This window comes from Helianthus annuus, chromosome 3 (assembly GCF_002127325.2).
Source record: "Helianthus annuus cultivar XRQ/B chromosome 3, HanXRQr2.0-SUNRISE, whole genome shotgun sequence".
Lineage (NCBI taxonomy): Eukaryota > Viridiplantae > Streptophyta > Magnoliopsida > Asterales > Asteraceae > Helianthus > Helianthus annuus.
This window is the reverse complement of record NC_035435.2, coordinates 16,341,751-16,360,690: the sequence shown is the minus strand read 5'-3', so window position 1 is coordinate 16,360,690 and position 18,940 is coordinate 16,341,751. Positions and strand designations below refer to the sequence as shown.

Here is an 18,940-nt window from a genome sequence, read left to right as displayed (position 1 = left end):
AGCAGAAAGCATAAAACAATTAAGCAAGTAACTATGGGTCCGAGCTATGAGGTCAGATATGTCGAGCCTTGTACTTGGAGTGTAGTGTCGTCACGAGTCACGGGTTATAGTCTGGTTTTTCTCAAAAAGATTTTTCCCCTTTTTAAAACCAAGTTCACTATAACCAATGGCTCTGATACCAATCTGTCACACCCCCAAAATCCACCCGCGGATAACACCCGCTTCGAGGGCGTGACTGACCAGGATCCAGCCACCAATTATACTAAGCATTGGTTAATATTAAAGTAATACTTACTAACCATAAGATTAGCAAATATCAAGTTCAGAGTTTAAGGTTTCAAGTTTAAAACAGTAACAAGTAGCGGAAGCATAATTAAATAGTTTTAAACAGTGTTCATAAGGTAAGCATAATAAATGCCCAACACACGGGCAGACGACCACTACACATCCCAAGCAGCTGCTCCAGTCACTGGCCACCTGCAAAGCATGCAGTAAAAGGGGTCAACAATAATGCTGAGTGAGTTCACTAGTTGTCCAGTTTTAATTACCAAAAACTTGTTTCACCAGTTAATATATCCGTTTATACATGCCATGGGGAGCTACCCCAAAAGTTAGCGACTAAACTGTTTTTCCAATACCGAACACTAGGTAACCGTTTGCGTTTCCGCAGGATGCCCCGATGTCAATGTTCAATCATCATTGACGGATGCCTGAGTACATTAGTTCACGACCGATCCCATACCATGGCACGGTGTGAGGCTGGTAAGACCTAAATAGCGCTATCAACTAATAACCCGTTCGCCTGGCACCGGCGACTAATCGGTATTATGTAGTAGGGACTTGAGTGATAGAGTTGCGTTTAGTGCCGTTGGTTGCATTCCGTATAAACAGTAATTAACTAAAAAGGGTTTCCCAATACAAGGGGAGATAAAGTAAGTATGTTCCCAATAACTAGGGAAGGAATGTAGACGGTATCCCCTTTACAAGGGGATAGGGTTGTTTTAGTCTCGTGTCCCAAACCACCGGGACGCATGCTTTTAAGTTGTGAACTCACCTTGGGTTGCTCGGTAAGATACGTTACTTGGTTAAGCTCGTTGGTTACCACGTCCTAGCATGGTTACCAAGCATGGGTCAAGTCGGGTACAAGTGAACACGTATACATACAGTAACATGTAGACATACAAACAGTAGCAGATCAGTAAACAGCTCAAACAATAGACAGCCCAACAGTTAAGGCCCAAAACAGCAAAACAGTCAAAGCCCAATACACAAAACAGCCCAGTTGAGACTAAGGTGGTTGCGACTCGCAACCGAGGTTGCGACTCGTAACTGCGGTCTCGGTCCGTCACGTTTTGGTCACGACTCGTAACCGGAGATTGCGACTTAGCAGGCGTGGTTGCGACTCGCAACCAGGTTTGATGCGTGCTGATTGCGACTCGCAACTGGGAGGTTTCGACTGGTCATGCGTGGTTTCGAGTAGCAACCAAAGGTTGCGACTCGCAACCGTGATAACGTGCATGGCAAACTTCTAGAACCTGTAGTGTACTATCCAATGAAATTGCATTTTCATGTAAATATTGTACTATGCCACTAAACATGTCTGTTGGTCGGTTTGTGCACAAATTTGGATCAAAATCAGCATTTTCAAAATATTTAACACATTCAAACTGTTCTTCATGATGTTCATACCATAATCAAACAACATTCAACCATAAACAACACAAAACCTTGCATAGAACCTCCAATCGGACCCTCATCCTAAACGAACAACAACAATAATCCGAACATGCAATAGTAATCTATCTAAACCCTCATTATAACAACCGAATATCACAACATTTTATAAGCTATCCGAATCATCCAAAATATGTCATTATAACCAACTATCATGAACTTCTAACAAAAACCAAAACAAATCGGATATCATGCATTTTCAACATAGACCAAGCATTTTTAACCATCATTTAGCTACCATCACATTATTAACAATAATCAAGCATCATTTAGTAACAACACAAACAATCGAAGCAACTATAGGGATGTTTATGCTAACCGGTTGTGTGAAGCTCAAAGATCCGAGAGAAGAAAAGGGAAGATCCGATTGCGGTCTTGTTGCGGGTTGATCCGAGAGGGATGAGAAGAGTGGTCTTAAAACTTTAGGGTTTTTGTGTGAGAGATGAGAGTGTGAGAAGAGAGTGTGTAAAATGGTTAAGGGAGGTGGGGTTGGGTTTATATAATGTACCGAGTTGGGCTGGGGGGGGGGTTTCCGGGTTGGGTTCTCGGTTACAAGGCCCAAACGGCCCAATCCAAACAACCGGCTCCTTTTGTTGTTCACGGTTCACTCGAGACCGGGTGGTCTCGAGTCGGGTCTCGGGTTTGGTTGTGGTTTCGGGTTCCGGTTCATCTCACATACACACCCACCCTCTTATATATATATATATATATATACATACGTATAACATACTAGCACAAAGATCACATAGAACATCAAAACAATACACCACTTTTTCCATTTAATAGTATACGTACACGCATGTTACATCGAAAGATTGTCCGGGAAATTCCGAAGTGTCACATATGCTTTATTTTTGTAAAAGATACATATTAAGACGAATTTTCAAGTAAGTCCAAACGTTTGTAACGAAAGAAATTTTAAGGCTCGAAATTCCACTGCGTCGTGTTAAGGTTAAACGTGTTAGGGTGTTACAAGTTGGTATCAGAGCCCTGGTTTGAGGGAATCAAGTACGAGAAGGTAAGTACTTGAACTCAAACTTGTGTGCTCTTGAGATAAGAAATCCGTACAATCTAAGACTCGATCAAGATCCAAAGGTAAAGGCTAATGTAAGTATGTACTTATGTATACGTATAAGAAACTGACGGTTTTGTATGTGCAAGGTAAGCATAAGTGTTGGAAGAGGATGATTCGTGAATGCAGAATAGGATGAATGCTTAGGCAGGCAAAGATGCAAATAGGCAAATTAACCCTAGGTACACGTTGCTAATATGTATGGGTACCAATGTTAAAAGAAAAAGGAAGAGATCTCCTTGAGAGGGTAATTATTAAACGAAAGACAATGATGTGGTCTTGGAGAAGTTTTGGAAATATGCACGAAACTGAAACCCATTTCTCGGACATAAGGCGATGATTACACGAAGGCACGAAACTAGTGTGTGGATTGCGCACCTGGCCAGTACGCAAGAAGCATATGACGTTCGTGAGACCGTGGTAATTATCGCGGGTATGTCCGGTAGAACTGGGTAGCAGGTAGGCGTGCGGGTGAAATGGGTAATAAGACTCTCGGAAAAATTGAGGATACTACGCAAGAATAAGAAGTATAAGTGATAAGAATGAAGAATGTTGAATCCATAAGAAAGTACAGATCAACAAGATATGAATGCAAAGTTTGAATCCGCGAGATGGATTCAAGGAATGAAAGGTACGAATGATGCAAATCCCTTGCGGATTTGGTTATGATAGCGAATGCTATAATAAGCTATGCAAGTCGACCGGTTCAAGTTGAACAAGTCGAGTAAGGATAAGGTACCATCCGTTTAGAACGGGTGGTCGTGAATGCAATAACGAATGTATGGAGTTCAATCCGTTATACGGATAGAACGAAAGATTTATGTTGAAAGCAATTAACCCGATGTGACCAGGTCGAAAGTGGTATGCTTGAATCTCATTATGAGAGTATATGCCATTACCCCTTTTATTGGGTAATCGAATGTGTAAAGGAAATGAAAGTATATGAGTGAATGGAACTAAAATGTTGGTATTGTAAGCGAAGTAAGTATTATGACTAACTTTTAAACGGGAAGGGCAAGTGTTTGCAAGAAAACACTGGAACAGTGAAGCGATGAGATCGTAAGCATGTCTGAATTGAAAAGGAGTACAAACATGTACTTCAATACGTATGTGTATATATATATATATATATATATATATATATAATAAGAAATAAGTGGCAGTTTGACCTTGAAGAGTCAAACTGCAGAAGCTGAGAAATAATTTAGTTTCGAACCGTGGGAGCGCTGGAGAAGAGAGGAAAAGTGTAGTGTAGTACACCAAATGAGTTTAAGAATTACAAAATAATGGTTATGTATTTACCCATCAAGAACGGGTCAAATAATAAGAATGATATATTAAGAAATGGCCATGTTTGACCCATTATGAATAGGTCTAACACACTAATGTCTTAAGAAGGAATTGAGAAAGTATTAATATATAATTGAGGTGATGTGATTAACATCATGTCTGAATGAAATCGAATGAAATGTGTAAACCCCGAATAAAATAAATTTGGAAAAAAAAGGTAATAATGACAAGTACCGATGGAAAATGCTAATTTTGATGTTGGGCTTGTTGGCCATGTTCATCTGAACAAGTCATTGTTGAAGGGATGCGCATAGGCGGATGCTCAACAAGTCAATGGAAGAAATCCATACAGGTACTGCATGAACTCATGAAGAAACGATCCAATTCGGGCCACGAACCGTTGGGATACGCAACGAAATCAAGGTTAGTAAGATGTTTAGCTTGTGATTATGAGTAAGTATTGATATAATTAAATGTTTAAAGTATGCCTTTGATGGTATGTTGACCTCTAGTATGAACATGAAGATAATTAGAAGTAACAGTAGTAATGGAATGTTAAGGATGACTCAAAGCGAACAAAATGAAAGATCGTGTATGATGTATGAGTAGAATGAAATAAATCGATTTAGTTCGATTAGTAAATGTATGAATGTATTATGCTTAATTAGAAAGGTAGAAACAAGCCGTAAATTTAGGTATGTGCGAGCAAAAACCTGGATATAATCTCGAGTATGATTTTGCATTAGTATGCATATTGAATGAATTCAGTGAATGGATCGCTAGTAAGGATGTTTGCTAGGAACTAGCATCATACAACGAAAATGACACTAGTAAGAGCTCTGAATCAGATTCCGAGTTTTAGGTGATTACGAAAGTAAATTACATAATTTAAGAACGTAAGGACAATGCGTACAATCATGTTTAGGTATGAAACAAACCTTTTGACCAAGATCCCGAATGTATTCATGTTGTAACAAGCATCATGATTAAATAGATGAAAAAGTAAGAGTAGTTTTGGTCTACTAAGAATGAGAAAGGTTTCGGGGACGAAACCTTCTTTAAGGGGGGTAGACTTGTAACGCCCCAAAATCTGAATGTTAATATTTGTCGTATGTTCTTATGTGACACGTCATGAAATAAATAACTAGGCTATTTAACCTAGTTAAGGGGATGGTCAAAAGTATTAAATGATGAGGGTAGTGTTAGTTATGTTTTAAAGGTAAACCCGAGGGGCCAAAATGAAACAAATGAAAGTTAAGTTATTAAATAACTTAATCACACACAAACACACACATACGTGTGTTCGAGAAAGATCAGGAGGCTCCCATGGAGCCTCAAACCCTAACTTCATTCTTTTGCTCAAATTGGAAGGCAAGATGAAGTTTAAAGCCATAACCGAGCATGGATTAATGATCAACAACACGAGGGGATCATAAGGTATGTCTTAAATCTAAGATTGGTGATCATGGATGAAGTGGGTTATGTTTTAATCCGTGAATTAGTATGAAATTGATGATGTATAAGGGTTAGAATCATCAAGTAGAACATAGGTTATGTATAGTTTGTGTTAATTTGATGTTTAGAAGTAAAACCCATTAGTCATGGTGATGATGATGACTTAATCACCATCTATGTCCAATTCTTGTTGAAAGATTGATGAAATATCGGTGTATAACGAGTTATGATTTGATGAATTGAATAAAATGTGATGATGATATGTTGGATGATTAATTGTGAATACTACATGATGGTGAGTAGAAGGATTTGATGAACTATGTATGAATGTAGAAGATTGATGCATGAAATAGTTGTACATTATGCTTAGATAGTGGTACGCACGCCAAGTGTTTGATGAAATGACTAAACGACGATATTATGTGAAAATGTATGCAAGTTGTGGATGAACATACATACAATGTGTAAATGATTAAATTGTTATTAAACTTACACAAGGAACATGTGTAAGATCGAATCCATGTGGAGGTTTTACTGATGTCTTGTTTGGGTAGAAATGTGCACTAGTATCTTTCATTGTTCACTCACATTGTATGGTACACACTATGTGTTTAGTCGACGGTTTAGTTGAGGTTACGAAATGAAATTGGCGTTAATGTATAGCAAGTAAGGATGGTAAAATCATGTTGGTTATGTACCCCAAATATGGTCGTCTAGTATGGGATCCCGAAAGCTTTAGTATATGTAGTATTGATAATATGTATGTGTGTGTATGTAATGGATTGATCATGTGGTTGTAAGCATATTACATCATGAATATGAAGTGTATATAATGCCATTGTTATAGCTTAATATGATGACACGGATATATGAGGTTAAGTCGAAAGTCCATAAGATGGGTCGTTGACTTTTGGAAGTCAAACCTTGCATAAGTAGTATGGCTAGACTCTTGTCAAATTTCAATGCAATAAAGTCATATGGTGCATGTTTAACAATGTGTGTTATATGCAATTATGTAAGGAATTATACGAGTTGGAAGAGATGTGATGTTGGGTATATGTCTTATGTTTGTTAGACTTGACTAATGAAAGTCAGACTTGAACCATACATTCGACATGATCATTAAGTGTACAATCACGCATACTAACAAGAATGTGATTGCGTGATGTGAAGGCATAAGGCTCATGTGGAAATGGACTTAAGCAAGAAAGGCAAAAGGGTAAAAAGGAGGCAAGGGAACGGACGCAAAAAGGTAAGTGATTTCCGTAATCACTTCTTAATTGTTTATGTAAAGTTATGTGCTAGTTAGTTAAGTATGTTAAGTGAGGACCAATAAGGATATGTTGTATGAAACCAATGATTTTGTTAAGTAGATGTAACGGGTCAAAATGTAGCCTTGATGTTAAAACGAATGTGTTGTTTGATGAAAACATGAACGGGTCGAATAACCGTAAATGAATAATAAGCCGATAGCGCATAAGTTAAAAATTTACTTAATCCGGATGTGGGATTTTGAGTCCATAGGATAGAGGACCAATTTGCAAGCATGTAGGAAGAAACGGGAGGTTAAACGGGTAGACGGTTCAAAAGTTATGCGCGTTTTAGTGCGTACGGACGACGAAACGAATCTGCAGAAAAAGTGGTTTTCTAGAGGGCGTCGCCGACGGGGTTAGGGCCGTCGCCGACGGGCTCTAGAAAACCAGTTTTTCTCTGACGCCTTAATTACCTGTCTACGGGGTTTTTGGCTACGGGAAAAGCTACGGGCCGTCGCCGACGGGCCCTAGGGCCGTCGCCGACGCCCTCCCCAAGTCCAAAAATCTAAAATTTGTAATTAAAGTTGATTTATGTATCGTAGGCTTCGGTTTGTTATCCGTGGACTACGGCGGGCTTTCTAAACATGATTTTGATCGATCCTTAGATGTTTATGGGCTATAAATCAAAGTCTAAGTCCCATGTAATTAACGTATGAGTATGTAAGAGGTGTGCAAGATCTTGTACGTGTATGTAGATGTGTAATTATGTATATATGGAAGATATATATGAGTGTATGCATGTATGTAGAGACGTACGAATGTAGGTACGTATATAGAAGCGTATTTGTGTATATATGAAGATACGTAGGATAGTATGTATATATGTGAAGGCGTAAGAATGTAAGTACATATGCAGATGAGTATTTATGTATGTATAGAAGTACGTGTGATCGTATGCATGTATGTAAAGACGTAGGAACGTAGGTACATATGCAGATGTGTATTTATGTATGTATGAAGATACGTATGAGTGTAGGCATGTATGTAGAAACATACGAATGTAGGTACGTATGTAGTAGAGTATTTAAGAATATATGAAGATACGTATGAGTGTATGCATGTATGTAGAGAGGTATGGATGTATGCAGGTGTATATGTAAGTATGATTTTGGATACGTTGAGTGTTAATGATATTAATCGTGTGCCTGGAAAACGAAGATTTATGCAGGTACATTATTGAAGGCTCACCAGGGAATGGATATGCGAATGATATGCTTAAAATCAGAGAGAAAGCTGAATGGAAAGTGTACATGTATTGGATCTTGTTTATGTATTGTGTACTAATGTGATGAATGTATGTGGTGAGTGCAGGTTCTACGAATCACGGGCGGTTATCACGAGGAATAGAGATCGAAGACCGAGTCACAAAATAGATTGTACGGGATTAATTGAGTATGTACTATTAGTAAACAAGACTTATGCTTTATTTTTGTAAAAGATACATATTAAGACGAATTTTCAAGTAAGTCCAAACGTTTGTAACGAAAGAAATTTTAAGGCTCGAAATTTCGCTGCGTCGTGTTAAGGTTAAACGTGTTAGGGTGTTACAGCCTCGCGCACATATCAAGCAGTACGGTCAGTGTTAGGTACTCGACTGGATCTTAGTACTGCGTTTCATCCACAGACTGATGGTCAATCTGAGCACACCATACAGACACTTGAAGACATGATGCAATCATGCAGCATCGATTTCAAATGAAACTAGGATTCTCATATACCTCAAATCGAGTTCTCTTGCAATAATAGTTACCACTGCAGCACCGGTATGGCTCCATTTGAAGCTCTATACGCTCGTAAGTGCCGATGACCAGTATGTTGGCACGAGATCGGTGAAGCTCAAGTCACAGGGCTTGAACGTATTCAAGAGACAACTAACAAGATCCTCCAGATTCCCAACAACTTCTTAGCTAAGCAGATTCGTCAAAAGAGTTGTGTTGGTAAACGACAAAAGTCACTTTAATTCAGTATTGGTGATTGGGTACTTTTGAAGGTATCACCATGGAAGGGATTCGTTCGATTCGGACAGCAGGGCAAGCTAGCACCCCGCTATGTCGGTCCTTTCAAAATTCTCGAGAGAATCTGCCCCATAGCTTACAAGCTCGAATTACCAGAAGAACTCAGCAGAACCCATCCAACTTTCAAACCGGCCTAAAGAAGTGCCTTGTTTCGGACCTAAAGAAGTGCCTTGCTGACGAGTATCTGCATACACCTTAACTTAAAAAAAAATAAAAAGATGCATCAATCTTGACTTTTGAAAATAAATTTTGAATAAAAAACTCTTTATATTCTCTTCTATTTTGTTGTATATGGAACCGAATTTTTTTAGTTTGATATACTACAATATCGAGTTTGTCATGTATATTCATTAACATAAGTATTTGATTGAAAGTAATGTATTTTTTTATGTGTTAATAACAGAATATTGGATTAAACATAAATTTTTAAAACAATAAGTAGAAAAAATAATGAATACCGGAAATGAATTCATAGTGGTCTTCGGTTTAAGGGATGATTGTTAGGTGTCGTAACTATCTCATAGACTCACACTGAAAAGAAAGATTCCAGTCCTAACATATAGAGGTGAAAGTTTGAAATTCTCTCTGATGATTGAGAGAGATGCTGATCTATTATATACAATAATACAAGGCTAATTACAAAGAAAAAGAAAAGGAAAGTCATAACTATAATTGGTTACAAGTTTGACTATACAAAGTAAATGCACGAGCAATAATAGGAGAAATAGTTGTTGCAGAATATACTATCTTTTATCCCCCTGCAAGCGAAACGGCGGCAGACACACACGAAATAAGTCTCGAAAATGCTCGAATTGTGGACGTGGCAGGCTCTTTGTAAAAATGTCCGCTAGTTGAAGCTTGGTAGGAACATGTTGAGTATGCAATTTCCCGGACATGACCAATTCACGAACAAAATGATAGTCTAAGTCGATGTGCTTGGCTCGTTTGTTGGACACCGGATTTTGACTCATGAACAAAGCACTTACGTTTTCACAAAGTAGTGTAGGCCGAGTATCTGGAAGAGCATAAAGTTCCTGCAATAAATGAGTAATCCAAATAATTTCTCCTGCGGCATTTGCCATGGCTCGATACTCGGACTCACAGCTTGATCTTGAGACAGTAAGTTGTTTCTTCGCGCTCCATGACACTAAGTTGCCTCCCAAAAAAATTGAATAACCATATGTTGATCGGCGTGTTTCGATGCACCTTGCCCAATCCGCATCGGAGTAGCCCAAGATAGTAAAAGACTTGGGGCGAGTGAAGACAAGGCCATGAGAAATAGTACCCTTGACGTAGCGCAAAATCCGCTTAACTAGCTGAAAGTGTTGATCAGTTGGAGCATGAAGGTGTTGACATGCTTGATTTACTGCATAGGCTAAGTCGGGTCGAGTTTTGGTTAAATATTGAAGCGCCCCAACAATGGATCGGTAAAAGGTGGGATCGGCATATGGTGTACCAGTAGAGGAAAAAGTATCGGTGGTGGAAAGAGGAGTGAAGACAAGCTTGGCATGAGTGAGACCGGCACGAGAAAGAATGTCATTTGCATATTTGGTTTGGGTGAGAAAGAGACTGGAGTCATTGTGAACAACCTCAAGACCAAGAAAATAGCTCAGGGAACCTAGATCCTTGATTGCAAATTCGTTATGTAAACAACTTGTAAAGGAGGTAAGTAAAGAGGATTTATTTCCCGTGAGAATAAGATCATCCACATATACAAGAAGATACATGAGAGAATCACCTTGATGAAAGACAAAAAGTGATGGATCTGCTCGACTACAAGTAAACACGTAGGATATGAGAAACGAACTAAGTGGTTGGAACCAAGCCCGGGGAGCTTGTTTAAGGCCATAAAGGGCCTTCTGGAGCTTGCAAACATGATTCGGTAATTTTTCGTTAACGAAACCCGGTGGTTGTTCCATATAAACGGTTTCGGATAAGGACCCGTTAAGAAAAGCGTTGTTAACATCTAGTTGATGAAGAGACCAACCATTGATGACGGCCAACGAGAGAACGATGCGAATAGTCGAGGCTTTTACAACGGGACTAAACGTATGCGTGAAATCGAGACCCGGTATTTGTGTGAAACCTTGAGCAACTAGTCGGGCTTTGCAACGATCTATGGAACCGTCGTGGTGATATTTGGTTCTAAACACCCATTTTGAGCCAACAACATTGGTAGAAGAGGGTCGTGGCACAAGAGACCATGTTTGGTTGTTGTGAAGAGCTTGTAGCTCATTGTGCATGGCTGCCATCCAATGGGAATTTTTTGATGCACTTTTGAATCCCTTAGGATCAACAGTAGTTAAGAGACTAGCATGTAAACCAGAATGCATGGCATGAGCAAGGTAGGCGGTATGTTTAGGATTGGGTTTGAAGGTGCCGACCTTGGAGCGAGTCACCATCGGATGGGAAGGGGCCGTAGAGGTTGGAGGGACATCATGATGTGGCGGAGAATGGGAGGTAGGCGAGGAGCCAGGTTGGGCGGCTGAAGAGGCGGAAGGTGTAGACAGTGGGCTGTAGGCAGGAGTGAAAGACTCGGTAGGTTGCGGCTGGGCTGAAGGGGTAATAGGAGGGGCTCGGTCAACAGATTGTTGATCGAGGCAGCACATTTGCATAAAGAACAAGGTGGGGTAAGAGGTGACTTATTGGTGGGTTGTAGTGGAGTGGTGGGATTGGCCGGTTGATATGGAGATTGAGAAAAGGTGGTGGATTCATGAAAAGTAGAAAGAAAAAGGTTTGCAATGTTTGCATGTGAGGAATCACTAAGGTAAGGGAAAAACGTTTCATCAAATCTAGCATGCCGAGTCACGTACATACACGAAGGTGCCGGGTCAAAACATTTGTATCCTTTTATTGGGGTGCATAGCCTATAAAAACACACGGGATACTACGAGGAGCAAGTTTGTGAGGGGCATAATCGCGTAGATACGGGTAAACACAACATCCAAAAACACGAAAATTGGCATAATTTGGTGTTGTGGAGAAGAGCATTTGGAAAGGGGATTTGTGGTGGAGAACTTTGGTGGGTAAACGGTTGATAATGTAGGTGGTGGTACTAAACGCATCGACCCAATGGGTAACGGGGACGCGGGCATGAAAAAGCATGGCTAAACCCGTTTTCATAATATGCCGGTGCTTCCGTTCGGCGCGACCATTTTTTGGAGCGGTATAAGGACAAGAGAAGCGATGAAAAGTGCCGTTTTCATCAAAAATTTTGTGCACATGTTGGTTGACAAATTCCGTACCACTGTCACTTTGAAAAACTTTAACTTTTCGTGAGAATTGCGTTTGAACAAGTCTCAAAAAGGTTTGCAGAACGAAGTAAAATTCGTTTTTCGTTTTAAGCGGATATAGCCATGAAAATCTCGAATAGTCGTCAATAAACACAACATAATATTTATATCCGTCATTGGTCACGACAGGTGAGGGTCCCCATAAGTCACAGTGGACAAGATCTAGGGGATGAGAAGCACGTTTCTCATTTGAATCAAAGGGTAATTTGTGAGCTTTAGCAAGTTGACATGGAGAGCATAAATTAGGCTTAGGTAAAATAGAAGTAAATGACAAACAACCAAGTCTTTTCAAAACAGAAAGTGTATCAAATGCAACATGTCCTAATCGATTGTGACACAATTCAAAAGAGGCTTTATTGGACGAAACGGATGCAACAAAAGCAAAAGACTTGTCCCGAAGCACGTAGAGACCGTTTTCACACCGACCTTGAGCGAGAGGTTGGCTTGTTTTCCGGTCCTGGATAACAAAAAAGGAATCCGAGAATAAGACATCAACGGGATAATCTTTGGTTAACTTGCTAATGGAAAAAAGGTTCTTAGTTATAGTAGGCACAACTAAGATATCATTTAGAGAGACATTTTTATTTAATGAAACATGTCCTTTATGAGTAATAGGAAGGGAATCTCCGTTTCCAAAGAAAACTAATGAGGTACCAGTGTAGGGAGAAAAAGAATGAAGTTTACCAGTATCATTAGTCATGTGTAAATCGGCTCCGGTGTCAGCAGTCCAGTCGGGACCTTCACTGGCGACATGACATTGGGCGTGAAAGGCACGAGCGAGACCGTCGTCACCCGATGCAGCAGCCCGAAGGAGGAAAGTTTCGGACACTTGTTGGCATAGTGTCCATTGGTACGACACAGTTGACAGTGGGGCGGCCTTCGTGTGCCTTTGGAGGATGCAGGCTGAGGAGAACCACGGTTGACAGAGGTTCGAGAACTGGATCTGTAACGGTTTGAGGAAGACCTGTTATGACGGGATTGGGCAGTAAACGCGACCGGAGTAGGGTTTGAAGGATGGAGAGTGTTCAGAAATTGCTCTTGACTCTCTGCTTTGGTGAGTAATTCACGAAACGGAAGAGAGTCACGAGCGGTCCGAATAGCCGTGGACCAACTTTCAAATGTGGATCCGAGACCACAAAGAAACCAGTGAGTTTTGTCTGTGTCACTCACCGGATGGCCTATGGCTGACAATTGATCGCAAATAGTTTTGAACTTACGACCAAATTCAGCAACGGTGGATGACCCTCTGGTTAATTGACGAAGATTGTCGCGAGGAAGGCGCATCCGCTCGAGAGAAGTGTTGTTGTATGCCGCTTCAAGAGCGGTCCAGATTTGACGGGCTGTCATGAGTCCTAGAATCTCAGCAACGGCCTCCTCCGTCAAGTAGGAATTTAAGATGAGAACCGCCTGTTGGTCTGCAAGAAACCAGGCGGTATAGGTAGGGTTTGGTTGATCTTTGTCATCGACATTAACGGTTTTTGGTGGTGCAGAAGAAGAGCCATCGACATGGCTGAGGAGTTTTTGGTTAGCAAGAAAATGGAGGAGTTGATTGCGCCAATAGAGGTAGTTGGTAGAGGAGAGTTTGATAGTAAGCATGTGGAGAATAGTATCCATGGGAAAGGAGGTTTCGGCAGTGGTGGTGGATGAAGAGGAAGGAGTCGACATGGTAGGAGAAGGAAGAGGATCGAAGATGTTAGGCTGATACCATGAAAGGTTGAAATTCTCTCTGATGATTGAGAGAGATGCTGATCTATTATATACAGTAATACAAGGCTAATTACAAAGAAAAAGAAAAGGAAAGTCATTACTATAATTGGTTACAAGTTTGACTATACAAAGTAAATGCACGAGCAATAATAGGAGAAATAGTTGCTGCAGAATATACTATCTTTTAAGAGGAAATCGGATACTCTTGTTATCGGCTAACTTTTGAATTAAACTTTTGAGCTTATGTATTTCATAATGATGAGGTGTGGGATATATTATGATTCCAGCATGTTAATATGCCTACAACTTGCTTTCAAGCAAAAGTTGTTACTACTTGTTAGGCTACTCTTGTTATCAACTAATTGACACCCCATTTTAAATATCACAAAACTTACAGTAGGCAAAATGTTATTTATTGAATTTTTAAATTAAATCAATGTTTTCTGTTAGATTTAATATTTAAACTAATGTAAAAATTACGGCTTAAACTACCATAATGCCTATACTGCTTTTAAGGATAAACAAAATATCATGTGAAAAAAACTATGTTTAACTTCAAAGATTTACTTACTTGAAACTGTAATGCTTTCTCGAGAGACTCGATGACAAGTTCCAACGTAGGACGCTGGCTTGGAGTTTCTACCACACATTGATACGCAATTTTGGTAAATGTATCAAAAGAATCTTGATTGGGTCCTTTTTTTAGAGGATAACTGCACGCTTGAGCTTCGTCCATTATCCTAGGATCTGCAATGTTCTTTAGTTCTCCATGTTCGAAGTGTCGCCTAGCCATGGAAGCAAACTCATTGACATTTTTCTGCATGGTTTGTGGATCGTAGACCAACCTCCCGGTTAGGATATCAAATAAAGTCAGTCCAAGAGAGTAAATATCATCTAATACACGTCTTTGGCCAGACGGTATCTGAGGTGCAATATCCATGGCGTTCCACAGCCAAGGTTCGTATGAACTGAACTGGGAGAGCCTAAAGTTAGGTATCTTTGCTGTCCCCCTCTCATTCAAAAAGACATGTAGGCTATGCAGTACTTGGGTTTCTTCCCTGCTGTGAAGGAACTTCAACCCATGTGCAATATCAAGGCTGACACGTATTCGTTGTTCCCAAGTAAGATTAGTGATGTTGCTCTCACTTCTCAAATAATCATATAGGGTTTCTTTAAAATCACATTAAAAAACCAGAACCATCTCAGAATCTTCATGACAAAAGCCAAGAAGAGTGAGTATGTTGGGATGCTCACAATTACTAAGAATTTCAATTTTTGCGTAGAAGTCTTTTGTGATTTTCGGGTAATTCATGTTATCCTTGAAGCGTTCAATAATTACCCGCTTCTTTGGCAGTTCACCTTTACTATCCCCTTCTATTGTTGACACACTTCCCCCATCAAAATGCTCCAACTCTGCTTTATACACCCGATCGTAGCTGAGTGACTTGATGCGATACGTATAGTCAAAATTACATGTTGCTAACTTTATATGCCTGAGTGGAATCTCCAAGGATGCAAAGCTTTCCATCCGTAACTATAAGTTAAGAAGAAAAAGAGAGTTCATCAACTTGTCAAGCAGTGTGTCTATAAGAAATTAAGGGCCTACGCGAGTAGAAATGAATTTACCCAAAATCGAATTTTTGTTAACGTTCATATACTAACAATATTATAAACCATAAAATAGATCATTTCATAAAAACAATCCTTACATATATATATATATATTTTTATAGTATGTTGACCATTGCAAATAAGTTTGGAATCTCCAAGTCCTATATAGTGTCACTTCAAACAATGGTTTTATAGTGGGAGAGAGACCACCACTTGGTCTCTCCCAATTTACACGATATATACTCTTTCGGTATTGTTAAGATTGCTTATTGGTTGTGGGTTTGTAACGTTATGCTGTCCGAATCAATACAAGCAAGTGTCTATCTGTCTCTAAACATTCCATCTATGAACTTAATCTTTCACTAATCGTGGTTATCGGTCCGAAACCGGAATTTCAATTGGTATCAGTCTATCAGAGCCATGGTACTAGACTTAGTGAATCTAACCATTTGCTAAGTCACATGAGCTCTTGATTAGTAATTTTTGTGAGTTTTTGTTCAAAGATGTAAAAATGATGTGAAAACCCTAGATCTTGAAAAAAAGCACAAAACATGGATCTAAGATGAAATGGACCGTAACCGAGTGTTAGGTTTCCATTTACACACCATTTGGATTGGTTTTCATCATCAAACTGATTTTTTTTTTTTTTTTTTTTTTTGTCTAGAGGTTTTCAACTGAGTTGTAGATGAATAGTTTGTTATATGATTTTTCAGATTTGAACATTATTTGCAAACAACATCTATGACATCATCATTTCTTTAAACGACATCAAGTATCATTAAGAAGACTTTATACATATACAAACAACATGTCAAAATTTTAAAACGAAACCTAAACTTCAAACGACATCATCAATCTTCATGATGACATCACCAAACGATATCTCTTCTCTCACATCTAGGGATGTAAACGAACCGAACGAACACGAACAAGGCTATGTTCGTATTCGTTCGTTAAGAAAAAAGCTTGTTCATGAATTGTTCACGAACGCTTACCGAACGAGATTTCTTGTTCGTGTTCGTTCATTTAGGAAACGAACATGTTCACGAACATTTACCATATGCTAATGAACTCTAACAAATGTTCATGAACATAAACGACGTTATGAACACAATATTCATTTTAGAATAAAATCTGCATTTTCATCACAAACATTACGAAGAATCCACAAAAAAATAAATAAACACTTAACATAATTATTCTAACAGAGTTGGCGTGATTATCAAAAACATAAACATGATAAACACAAAATTAAGAGTTTGTTAAGACTTAACAAAAACTAAAATTGAAATAGTGAAATGAGGGATGTTGTGAGAGGCATATAATATAACTAGGGTTTCAAAATTTTAAAAGCTAGAAATAATAAAACAAAATACAACATATAAAAACCTTTAACGAACTAACACAAATAAATATTAACAAGCAAACATAAATGAACTCATTATCGAACGTTCACGAACATAAATTAACGAAAGCAACCTCTGTTCATGTTCGTTCGTTTAACTTAACGAATGAAATTTCTTGTTCGTGTTCGTTCATTTACTAAACGAACGAACATAAACGAACTTCCTGCCGAATGGTTCACAAACTGTTCGCTGAACGTTCGGTTCATTTACAGCCCTACTCACATCACTTGATTTTTCAAACAACACCACTAATACGCATTATAGAGTTTTTTTCCAAACTAGTATTAGTGGATAAAATATTTACCAAAATGGTGTTTCTTGAAAACTATTTAGCAAAATAGTGTTTTCCATTTAATTTTTTATTTGCATTTTGTTTTTAACCTACATATTAAACTTCTTTTTACATATATCTTGTCAACTAATCGATTCTCTTTTTTAAATATATCTTTTCTTTTATATTTTTTTTCTCAATCAATACACTTTTTTTTTGTTTAAGTTTTCTATTTTGCCTTTCAAAAGAAAACGCTTTCTTTGTTTCTTTGATTTATAGTTTTTTTTACCAATAATTCTTTTCATTTGTTATTTTCTCAATCAACAGTAGCTCTATACGTGAAACAAACAATCCATAAACCGTTTGACGAAATTTCGTTCACATTCCATTCATTTAATAAATGAATGAACATGAACACATTTTATTCATTTGATTAAACGAACGAACATGAACACATATTTTGTGCGTTCAGTTACGTTCGTAATTTACGTTCATTTGCATTCGTCTATGTTTATTCCATTAAGCAAATCAATATGAAACGAATGATTGATTAGGTACAAATTTCCATTTTACCGGTCGTCAGACTTTTTATTTCTTCCATTCTATTTATTTTTTTCTCCCATTTTAATTTCATTTAATTCTGGGCACGTGAATTTAATTATTAAAATATATTCATACTTTTTTTACAGATCGTGAACAGGAAAATTAAATATGCACGTTGATCCTATTTGTTACTTATAATAAATTTTTCATAAGAGTGAGCAAAATCAATGGAGCCAAATAAAATTTCAAAAACAAAAGACATGTGTAAACATGAATATATAATATTGTTTGTTGTGATACTTTTAAAAACCCAAACCCTTTGTGTTAAGCATTGTTTGTTGGCTAAACATCAGTGTACAGTTACATATTAGCAACTATTTGGATTAGTTTTCAAGGATTTGTTAAAGAAACAAGATATCTTGTTTTGTTAGAAAAACAATACTGAATCGATTGATTAAAAACAATAGATAGCTTTATATAAGAATAATTATATTAACATTGAGTTCATTGAATAAGAATAATACCAAAGAAGGCTAATATGTTGGTTTAAGAAGAGACGCAAATAAGATTAAATAAAAAACACTATTTTAGTAAATAGTTTTCAAGGAACACCATTTTGGTAAATATTTTCTTCACCAACACTAGTTTGGTTAAAAACTCCGCATCATATAAGCCTATACGATGCGTATTAGGTTAATTCAATTTCCAAGATCAGTCAAAGGCTGATACTGTCTCCTCATGCGGACTAATACGCATCGTATAGGCCTATACGATGCGTATTAGTAATAGGTTGTCTATCAAACCTGACAGATAGGGTTCAAATGCAAACCCTATACGGATCGTATATGTCTATACGATCCGTATTATAGTACGTGTTGGATCAGTTCTGTTTAAACATAATGGAAAACATGAATAATACCTGTTACAGCAGATAACCCAGCAGAGAATCCAGTCAGGGATGCAGCCATCGAGTTAGTCATGATTGTTAGGATGATCTGGTTCCTCCTTAGGGTGTAAGTTATGATGGTGATGAAACCGAAACTAGGGTGAGAATCGGTTATAGGGAGAGAGCCGAATTCTTTGATGTTATGAGGGTTGTGATTGTGTAATGTGTGTAACCCTTTAACTCTCTAATAAGCCCCTTATTTATACACCCAAGAGGAAACCCAATTAGTTAATAAGGGTAATATGGTCCATCAACAATTACCAACTAATTATTAATAGGTTAAT

At 38.2% G+C, this 18,940-nt stretch overlaps 1 protein-coding gene across 2 annotated transcripts in view; it reads right to left on the bottom strand.

Moving 5' to 3' along the window:
- Positions 1-256: 256 nt before the first annotated feature.
- The window catches only part of LOC118490140 (probable receptor-like protein kinase At2g23200), a 36,786-nt gene continuing 18,102 nt past the window's right edge, over positions 257-18,940 (bottom strand). Inside the window, exons 2-3 of one of the 2 annotated variants that reach the window (XR_004888322.1) lie at positions 14,451-15,413; positions 257-477 (exon numbers count right to left, since the gene is read on the bottom strand). The gene's annotated coding sequence lies outside the window, so the exon portion shown is untranslated. Of the gene's footprint in view, positions 478-1,051; positions 1,109-14,450; positions 15,414-18,940 lie in introns of those variants that run through there. The other variant, XR_004888321.1, reaches the window with a different exon arrangement.